This window comes from Cetorhinus maximus, chromosome 16 (assembly GCF_964194155.1).
Source record: "Cetorhinus maximus chromosome 16, sCetMax3.hap1.1, whole genome shotgun sequence".
Classification (NCBI taxonomy): Eukaryota; Metazoa; Chordata; class Chondrichthyes; order Lamniformes; family Cetorhinidae; genus Cetorhinus; species Cetorhinus maximus.
This window is the reverse complement of record NC_135894.1, coordinates 21,471,372-21,482,914: the sequence shown is the minus strand read 5'-3', so window position 1 is coordinate 21,482,914 and position 11,543 is coordinate 21,471,372.

Below are 11,543 nucleotides of genomic sequence, written 5' to 3'. Positions count from 1 at the left end.
TGGTCCCAGGACACCTTTGGGAGGGGTAAGGTACCCTTTGGGATTGTTAAAAATGGACATGAATGAGCATAAAAAGTGCATAAACTCATTGGGACTGTTAAGCTCGTTGGAAGTGTCAAGTGAACCATCAAGATAGCTTTCAAGGTTTAAATCTCATGCCCTTTAAATTAAAAGAGCGGTTTGCAGTGTTTAAAAAATAACAGTGCAGCTACTTCACTCTGTCCATTGGCATAAGCCTGAGGGTTATCATTACAGAATGAGTGCTGCAAGACATGTTTCACAACCTTTCATTATCACAGTGTGGTGCCTGTCAGTTCACAGCTTGTTTGATAGTTCCATGTGGTTATAAACTCTATAAAGTGTGACCATTAATACAAACAATTGTTTTCATAAGCGATTAAAAGAATTTAAATGTAGTGAATGGGCTTTTGTGAATGTGAGTTTTTTTTGAAATAGTGAATTCATCAATAGACACTTAAGAACATCATTTAATATCAGCTTCCAAGGTCTGCCCATGGTGGATACTTTGGGAGTTAGCATTGTAGATGTAAGGGAAAAGGGTGGTGGGTGGGGACATGGGTTGGCACTAAGTTTGCATAGGGGCTATAAAGAGCCATGGAGGGGTGGATGGAGGGATATAGATTTGCAAAGAGGCTATAAAGGACCATGGGGAATAGGGGGATGAACGTAGCTTGGCATGGAGGGTCTGAGGATCCATGAGGAGTGGGTAAAGGGGCATAGGTTGCTGTGAAGGGTATGAGTCATTGAGGGTGGGTGAGGGTGTAAGGGGGTATGGGTTGGCATGGATAGGACATAGGGAGTGTGTGGGGGGATGATGGGGTTTGAGCAGTGAGGGCATGTTTATTTATTCATTCATGGGATGTGGACTTCGCTGGTTAGGCCAGCATTTATTGCCCATCCCTTGAGAAGGCAGTGGTGAGCTGTCTTCATGAACCACCGCAGTCCCTGTGGTGTAGGTACACCCACAGTGATGTTGGGGAGGGGAGGTTTCCAGGATTTTGACCCAGCAACAGTGGAGGAATGGTAATATATTTCCAAGTCAGGATGTTGAATGGCTTGGAGGGGAATTTGTAGATGGTGGTGTTCCCTTGCGTCTGCTGCTCTTGTCCTTCTAGATGGTAGTGGTCGTGGGTTCAGAAGGTGCTGTCTAAGGAGCCTAGTGAGTTCCTGCAGTGCATTTTATAGATAGTACACACTGCTGCCATTGTGCATCAGTGGTGGAGGGAGTGAATATTAGTAGTTGGGGTGCCAATCAAGTGGGCTGCTTTGTCCTGGACGGTATCAAGCTTCTCGAGTGTTGTTGGAGCTGCACTTATCCAGGCAAGTGGAGAGTATCCCATCACACTCTTGACTTGTGCCTTGTCGATGGTGGACAGGCTTTGGGAGTCAGAAGGTGAGTTACTCACTGCAGGATTTCTAGGCCTTTGACCCACATTATTTATATGGCTAATCCAATTCAGTTTCTGGTCAACGGTAACCCCCAGGATTCGATAGTGGGACATTCAGACATAGTAATGCCATTGAATATCAAGGGGCAATGGTTAGATTCTCTCTTGTTGGAGATGGTTATTGCCTGGTACTTGTGTGGCGCAAATGTTACTTGCCAACTTGTCAGCCCAAGCCTGGATATTGTCCGGGTCTTGCTACATTTGGACATTGACTGGTTCAGTATCTGAAGAGTTGTGAATGGTGCTGAACATTGTGCAATCATCAGCAAACATCCCCACTTCTGACCTTATGATGGAAGGATGGTCATTGATGAAGCAGCTGAAGATGCTTGGGCCTAAGACACTACCCTGAGGAACTCCTGCAGGTTACGACACTTCAGGTGCATATCTAGACATCTTTTAAATGAGTTGAAGGTTTCTGCCTCCACTACCCTTTCAGACAGTGATTTCCAGACCCTTATTACCCTCTGGATGAAAAAAATTGTGCTCATCCCTCCTCTAATCCTTCTACCAATCACTTTAAATCTATGCTACCTTGTCACTGACCTCTCTGCTAAAGTAAATAGTCCCTTCCCATCCACTCTATCCAGGCCTCGCACAATTTTGTACATCTCAATCAAATCTCCCCTCAGCTTTCTCTGTTCCAAGGAGAACAACCCCAGCCTATCCAATCTTTCCTCACAGCTGCAATTTTCCAATCCTGTTAAGATCCTTGTAAATCTCCTCTGTACCCTCTCTAGTGCAATTACATCCTTTCTGTAATGCGGTGAGCAGAATTGCACACCATGCTCAAGTTGTGGCCTAACTAATGTTATATATAGTTTCAGTATGATCTCCTTGGTCTTATATTCTATGCCTTGGCTAATAAATGAAAAGATTCCATATGCCTTCTTAATGCCCTATCAACCTATCCTGCTACCTTCAGGGATCTGTGGACACTCACTCCAAGTCCCTTCACTTCCTCTAAACTTCTCTGTATTGTCCCATTTATTGTGTATTCCTTTGCCTTGTTTGACCTCCCCAAATGCACCACCTGACACTTCTCTCGGTTGAATTCCATTTGCCAATTTTCTGCCCATCAATATCTTCCTGCAGTCTACAGCTAACCTCCTCACTATCAACCACGTGGCCAATTTTTGTGTTGTTTGCAAACTTTTTGATCATTCTCCCTACATTTACATCCAAATCTTTAATATATACCACAAAAATCAGGGGACCTAGTACTGAACCCCACTGGAAGCAGCTTCCCCTTTGTAAAAACACATGTCAACAGTAACCCTTTGTTTCCTGCCACTGATCAAATTTTGTATCCAGCTTGCTACATTCCCCTGGATCCCATGGGCTTTTATTTGTTTAACCAGTTTGCTACGTGGGACTTTAGGTGGAATTTTCCCTGAATTGCACTAAGTGTGGTGGCGGGAGTGAAAAAAGACATTTTTCCTGCCGGCCACAAGGGCAAGTTTTTGCGCCTTATTGTCCGCTTCCCATCTCATTAATTATGCAGCCACAGCAAACACATCACTTTGCTGGCAGGCAGCCTCTGAATTGTCCACCACGCCGTTACCTCACTGTTTCCTTACTCCAGGTGCCGTATCTAAACTGCAGCCGCGCACACAGTTCTCAATGCTTGCAGCCCAGGGCTGCTCCAGTGACGACATGGCCCCGAAAGCCAAGAAGAGTTCATTGACCTGTCCATAGAATGCCTTTTGGAGGCCCACCATGATGTCCTGCTCTGGCCACAGGAGGTCCAGCAATCTCCCAACTCCAGCTTGGGAGGCAGTGGCAGTGGTGGTCAGTGCTAATACTGCACAGAAGAGGTTGGCCATCCAGTGCAGAAAGAGGATGAATGATGAAATCCATGCTGGCAGGGTAAGGCAACCATCTCATCACTCTAAACTCACACACTCAGTAAAGTGATGGAAGGGCTCATCAACAGCGCTATCAAGCAGCACCTGCTTAGCAATAGCCTGCTCACTGATGCTTAGTTTGGGCTCCATCAGGGGCACTCAGCTCCTGACTTCAATACAGCCTTGGTTCAAACATGGACAAAAGAGCTGAACTCCTGATGTGAGGTGAGAGCGACTGCCCTTAACATCAGGGCAGCATTTGACTGAGTGTGGCATCAAGCAGCCCTAGCAAAACTGGAGTCAATGGGAATCAGGGGGAAAACTCTCTGCTGATTGGAGTCATATCTAGCACAAAGGAGGATAGTTGTGGTTGTTGGAGGTCAGTCATCTCAGTTCCAGAACATCACTGTAAGAGTTCCTCAGGGTAGTGTCTTCAGCCCAACCATCTTCAGCTGCTTCATTAATGACCTTCCTTCCATCATAAGGTCAGAAGTGGGGATGTTCGCTAACGTTTGCACAATGTTCAGCCCATTCATGACTCCTCAGATACTGAAGCAGTGTATGGCCAAATGCAGCAAGACCTGGACAATATCCAGGCTTGGGCTGACATGTGGCAAATAACATTCATGCCAGGCAATGACCATCTCCAACAAGAGAGAATCTAACCATCGCCCCTTGACATTGAATGGCATTACCATCACTGAATCCCTCACTATCACCATCCTTGGGGTTACCATTAACCAGAAACTGAACTGGACTAGCCACGTAAATACTGTGGCTACAAGAGCAGGTCAGAGGCTAGGAATCCTGTGGCGAGTAACTCACCTCTTGACTGCTCAAAGCCTCTCCAGTGTAAGATTTCTGGGTTCGGGACCACTCATACCTAAATAGGCAGTCGACTATTCGTATGTAATTTTAAGATGGTTTATTAAGAAAAAACAGTTTAGATAAGATACATTATCTAATTAGATAGAAAAACAAGTATATGGCCCGTAACACCTTGAGATAACAGCATTCCACACTCCAGTCAAAGTGTTAGGAAACTCTCCTCTCGATCTTCCTCCTCTGGTCCATCTTCTGTCTGAAGAAGGCAGCTGCCAATGAGCACTGCCGCCTCACTAGCACTTCAGCACCCTACCACCAGTATATATACCCTTCTTGGGGCTGGTAGCTTACCCAGTGTCAATCATCTATCTAACTATTCTGACCAATGGATGCAAGACGGGTACTCAAAACGTCAGGGTGGTTATCACCACCTTGTCTGTCACCCCGCTCGATGTCAGTTTTAGTAAACTTCATGCTGAGGGTCATAGTTTGGTCTTTTCTAAACACTTGGGAAATAAGGGGGTGCACAGGGTGTCAGCTAACAACTCAGGAATGTCAACATGGCAGACTTAACTAAGACAATTTGGAGGTCAAAGTGTTTAGGAATCCTTTTTACAGAAAGAAAATCAATGTTGCTTAGCTAATTCCATAAAATGCAGAAAATACCCATTTATTAAAGACCCCAATTTCTTACACACCATCCACAAGGCACAAGTCAGGTGTGTGATGGAACACTCTCCACTTGCCTGGATAAGTGCAGCTCCAACAACACTCAGGAAGCTTGACACCATCCAGGACTATGCAGCCCACTTAATTGGCAACCCATCTACAAACATTCGTGCCCTCCACACTGATGCACAATTGCAGCAGTGTGCACCATCTACAAAATGCACTGCAGGAACTCACTAAGCCTCCTTAGAAGCACCTTCCAAGCCCACAATCACTACCTTCGAGAAGGATAAGGGCAGCAGACACATGGAAACACCACCATCTGGAAGTTCTGCTCCAAGCCACTCCCTCCCTAACAGCAGTGTGGGTGTACCGACACCACATGGACTGCAGCGGTTCAAGAAGGTAGCTCATCACCACCTTCTCAAGGACAACTTGGGATGGGCAATAAATGCTAGCCTAGCCAGCGACTTCTACATCCCATGAATGAATAGAAAAAGAAACTCACAAGGCCGTCACATTCACTGGCATCTCACTCACTGCCAGCTCAAAGGACATCACCACTTACTCTCTCACACACAATCTCACATCTCCATCTGACCTCATCTCTTCTGAAGACTACCTCCTCAGCCCGCACCATCTTGAGGCCACTTTTTAAAAAAAATTTACGGGATGTGGGCTTTGCTGGCTAGGCAAGCATTTATTGTTAATTCCTAATTGCCTGTGAGAAGGTGTGGTGAGCTTCCTTCTTGAACCACTGCAGTCCATGTGGTGTAGGTACACCCACAGTGCTGTTAGGGAGGGAGTTCCAGGAATTTAACCCAGTGACAGTGAAGGAATGGTGATATATTTCCAAGTCAAGATGGTGTGTGGTTTGGAGGGCAATTTCCAGGCGGTGGTGTTCCCATGTGCCTGCTGCCTTTGTCCTTCTAGATGGTAATAGTTGTGGGTTTGGAAGGTATGGTCTAAGGAGGCTTGGTGAGTTCCTGCAGTGCCACTTGTAGATGGTAGACACTGCTGTCACTGTGTGTGCGTAGTGGAGGGAGTGAATGTTTGTGGATGGGGTGCCAATCAAGCAGACTGCTTTGTCTAGGATGGTGTCAAGCTTGTTGAGTATTGTGGGAGCTGCACTCATCCAGACAAGTGGGGAGTATTCCATCACAACCCTGACTTGTGCCTTGTAGATGGTGGACAGGCTTTGGGGAGTCAGGAGGTGAGTTACTCACTGCAGGATTCCTAGCCTCTGACCTGCTTTTGTAGCCACAGTATTTATATGGCTAGTCCAGTTCAGCTTCTGGTCAATGGTAACCCCCAGGATGTTGATGGTGGAGGATTCAGTAATGGTAATGCCATTGAACATCAAGGGGCGATGGTTGGATTCTCTCTTGTTGGAGATGGTCATTGCACTTGTGTGGCACGAGTGTTACTTACCACATGTCAGCTCAAGTCTGGATATTGTCCAGGTCTTGCTGCATTTGGACATGGACTGCTTCACTATCTGAGGAGTCACGAATGGTGCTGAACATTATGCAATCATCAGCGAACATCCCCACTTCTGACTTTATGATGTAAGGGAGGTTGTTGATGAAGCAACTGAAGGTGGTTGGGCCTAGGACACTACCCTGAGGAACTCCTGCAGTGATGTCCTGGAACTGAGATGATTGACCTCCCAACAACCACAACCATCTTCCCTTGTGCTAGGTTTGACTCCAACCAGTGGAGAGTTTTCCCCCTGATTTCCACTGACTCCAATTTTGCTAGGGCTCTTTGATGCCACACTTGGTCAAATGCTGCCTTGATGTCAAGGGTAGTCATGCTCACCTCACCTCTGGAGTTCAGCTGTTTTGTCCATGCTAGAACCAAGGCTGTAATGAGGTCAGGAGCTGAGTGACCCTGGAAGAACCCAAAACGAGCATCAGTGAGCAGGTTATTGCTAAGCAAATGCTGCTTGATAGCACTGTTTATGACCCCTTCCATCACTTTGATCAATCGATGATCGAGAGTAGACCGATGGGGCGGTAATTGGCTGGGTTGGATTTGTCCTGCTTTTTGTGTACAGAACATACCTGGGCAATTTTCCACATAGCCGGATCGATTTAAGTGTTGTAGCTGTACTGCAACAGCTTGGCTAGGAGCACTGCAAGTTCTGGAGCACAGGTCTTCAGTACTATTGCTGGAATACTGTCAGGGCCCATAGCCTTTGCAGTTTACAGTGCCTTCAGCCGTTTTTTGATATCACCTGGAGTGAATTGAATTGGCTGAAGACTGGTATCTGTGATGCTGGGGACCTCCGGAGAAGGCTGAGGTGGATCATTCACTTGGCACTTCTGGCTGAAGATTGTCGCACAGATCAATATGTACTGCCACACACACCCTGGGATAACCCTTCCCCAAGCAAGCCCCAGCCCTGCAGCTGTTGAACAGCCACCCCTACCTTACTGCTGGTCTGGTAGGTAGACCAGACATTGCTTTGTGGTGCAATGTGGTGCTGCCTGCGAAGCCTAGCGCTGATGACCACGAGTGCTGCCCAAGCAAGGTAGGAAAACAAACCTCAAAGTCCCGAGCGAAGTGCAGGTTGCCAGGTGCATGCGCTTTTATACCATTGTGAAACATGTCGACGTGAAGCTCATAATTCAGCGTGGGGTGTTGATTCTGGCGAGCACGGCTTATAATGAGATGCTGAAGTATTGAGTTAGGTTCCCAATGTGCAGCGGCAGGAAACGTGGCCGGCCATTGACGGGTGGAGTGGACAATCGCAAACTGGTTTTACGACGATGTGAAACCAATTTTTGCAATCTCCTGATATTTTCCGCTTCCACCCACTATGACGCTCGATGCAAATGGGAGCGGAAAATCCTGGCCTTTGTCAAAAATCTTGCTAAAATCCATGTAGACCACATCAACTGCACAACCTCACTTCCTCAAAAAATTCTGTCAAATCAATCAGACATGACCTTGTCTTAAATCCATGTTGACTGTCCTTGATTAATCCACGCCTTTCTAAGTGACAGTTTATGCTGTCTCTCAGAATTGATTCCAATAATTTGCCCACTACTGAGGCCAGACTGACTGGCCTGTAGCTATTCGGTCTATCCCTCGCTCACTTTTTAAAGTAGGGTATAAAATTAGCATACTTCCGATCCTTCAGCATCACACCTCTATCCAGTGAGGATTGGAAAATGATGGTCAGATCCTCCGCTATTTCCTCCGTGGCTTCTTTTAACAGCCTGGGGTACATTTCTTCCAGCTCTGGCGGTTTATCCACTTTCAAGGATGCTAATCCCCTTAATATTTCCTCTCTCCCCATGTTTATCACATCCAATACTTCACAATCCTCCTTAACTACAATGTTTGCATTGTCCCCCTCTTTTGTGAAGTGTTACAATCCCAGCTGATGTTAATGCTGGACAAGTCTGATCCCAGAGTGAAACCTGGCTTGATAGATCCTAACTTTTTTTTAGAAACCAGGGAGGGAAATTACTGAACAAATTCACAGGAGTCTGCTGATGAACTTTTAACACAAATAATAAACTATTTATTAAAATAAGGAAAACAAACTATACTACACCAGGCAAAAAGATTGGAAAGAACTCAATACAAACAGAAGACGATGATTCAAGTTCCCAATATTTCTTTACCCAGCAATATCTTCACAGGCATGTAAACCAGTGAAGACTTATCACTAGCTTGACACAAAAGCTTCCTGCTTGGGACTGGCACACGTGCAAACTGTGTCTCTTCTGGTGAATTCTTGACCATTCACTTGATGCTTCTCACCCAACTTGTATCTTTCCCCGAGACATGCAAAATGACTGCACTTTAAACTCACTGGGCAGAATCGTCCCAGATTTGCACTAAGTGTGGTAGCGGGTAGGTAAAGCAACGTTTTACCCGCTGGTTGCAATGGTGGCTTTTCACGCTATAACGTCCCAAACCCACCGCATTAATTATGCATTCCTGGAAAACATACCGTTTCCATAGTGGGTGAGCTCTCATTCGTCCACCGTGCCACCACCTCACCGCTTTAGCACGCCGGGCGCCACATTTAAAGTCTAGCCATGCACACACCTCTCAGTGCTTCCAGCCCACAACTGCTGCAATGAAGACATGGCCCTGAAAGGCAAAAAGACTGCAGCCCCCAGGCTCAGTGACGTGTCTCTCGAGTGCCTTTTGGATGCAGTGGAGGCTCACCATGATGTCCTCTACCTCCGCTCTGCCCACAGGATGGGCAGCAGCCTCACTAATCTGCTTGGGAGGCGGTGGCAGTGGTAGTCAGCGCCAATGCCCTGCAAGAGAGGGCAGCCACCCAGTGCCACTACAGGATAAATGCTCTCATCTGTTCTGCCAAAGTAATTCACTCTTCTCATCACTCTCAACTCACACTCACAAACCCATCACACATCCACAGGGATCTCACACCTCAAGGGACAACACCACTAACTCTCACTCACATCTCCATCAGGCTCATACCCTCTGGAGCTCGTGTTCTCATCCTGCCCTTGGCTCCGCTCACCACACAAACATTCCAAACATGTCCTGCTCACACTCTCTCCATCTGTTTTCATGCAGGAGAAGCTGGCTCACATCAGCAGGGAGAGATCCCAGACTGGGGGGTGGAGTGACCCACATTAGGCCCATCACTCACTTTGAGGAGCATGCCATTGTGTTGACTGGGGAGGACATGGATTATGCCTGCGGTGATGGTGAGGTTGGCCTTAAGGTTGGACGGGCAGGTCCTTTAATTGTTTTAATTATCCTGTCAATGGCCTCAATTGGCCATTGACAGGTCGGCGAGCGGACAGCTGATCGCGCTGTCCACCCGCCTTCCTGAATATTTAAATGGGGTTCCGTCCGATGTCATCCCGCATCATTTTCGTGTCGGTGAACGGGCCCCGCCCCCAGCTCGCCGACGGAAAAATTCTGCCCAAAGTCTTTACACAAAGAGTGGTCAAAATGTGGAACTCACCACCACAGGGAGAGGTAGATAGTATAGGTGCATTTAAAGGGAAATTAAACAAGCACATGAGGGAGAGGGGAACGGATGGTAACAATTGTAGATTTAGGTGAGAAAAGATGGGAGCAGGCTCAAGTGGAGCACAAATACCAGCATGGACTGATTGGGCCGAATGGCCTGTTTCTTTGCTATATATAATCCTATAGTATAATCCTAAGAAAGCAGCGGTTCCAGAAGGCAGCTAACCACCACCTTCTCAAGGTCAATTAGTGATGCGCAATAAATGCTGGCCTCGCCAGTGACACCACATCCCATGAACGAATTAAAAAAGAAAGGCGCTGTTTAAATGCAAGTCTTTCTTTCTTCTTTCTCTATTGGTTCCTCTTACCCTCACTCTCTTCTTTTTCAATTATAATGTATTTCATGGATTTATTATCAAAATATATTATTTTCCACAATGGTTTATTGAAGAAAGTTAGTATTTGTGCAATAATAACACATGCTTTGAAGATGGATTATTTATTTTTAATTCTAGAATGCTGCACAAGGCTACCATCAAATGATAATTTGCACGTTTTAAGTTTTAAACTCTAGATTCAGGTGAATGTCTAAATAATGAGAGTAGTTCTCATTACCTACACAATACAAGTTTGTAATGATCAATTGTTGGTTTGGATTTGTCCCATCTGCAGCAATAACCCTCCCATTTAATGCAGTTATTTCTGCTGTCGCAGCACTTCCCTTGATATATGGGTTAAAGTGGGTCTTGACGACGCTGAACTGGTTTGTATTTAGTTATATCGAGAAAGGAAAAACCAGCCAGAGTGACCCAGTAAAAGCCAAATCACCTCAGTTCCCAGCTGCATGCTTCTTAAAATGTGCTGCTTTGGGAGGGGAGGGGAGGGGCGGTGGTGGGGGTGGGGGGAGAGAGAGAGGGAGAGAGAATAATTTCTGCATCTAATGCAGAGATAAGGGAATAGGAGCTGGTGTCCAACTACTGAGGACGTTTTTTAAAAGAATGTGTGGACTTGGCTGTGTGAGTATTATTCATATTCTAGTTCATAGCTGTGCTATCATAAATACTAAACTTATTTTTTTTCTCTATTATCTACCGCATTAGATATAGAAAGCTTTCTTGTTCATCACTGTCATGAAATAAACTAAGAATGCCCAGTGTTTTAGAATTATAAAACCCCACTTCTGTCTATCTATCATGTGCTCTGCCATTTGAGATTTATAACTCATTTGACCAACAGATGGCAATATTTCACTTCAAATCTTTGGACAATTTTTTTACATTACAAAATAATTTTGTCATCAAAGTTGCCCCTATTTTAGACTCAGGCTTTTCTTGAACAAACATTAATATGATAACACCCAGATTATCTGTTTTTAGTAATTTGTTTTTGTTTCAGATTTCCAGCACCCGCAGTATTTTGCTTTTATCTGTTTTTAGTGATGTTTTTTGAAGGATAACAATTGGCCAGGACACCGGGGATAATTCCCCTCCTGTTCTTCGAAACGGCATTAAGGGATCTTTTACATCCCCGCCTCAGAGGGCAGACCGGGCCTTGGTTTAATGTGTCACCCCAAGAAGTGATATCCTGGCCCATGCAGCATGCTGTCTGTGTTGTGCAGGAAGTGTCTGCCTAGAATTTGTGCTTAATGCTCAGTATCAATCTGCTGAATTGTGTTTTTTTTTTAAAGATTTTAAGGGAATTGCTTAATTTTTCTCAGGCTTGTTAGTTTGTAATCATTATTTGTACAGCAATCTATTCA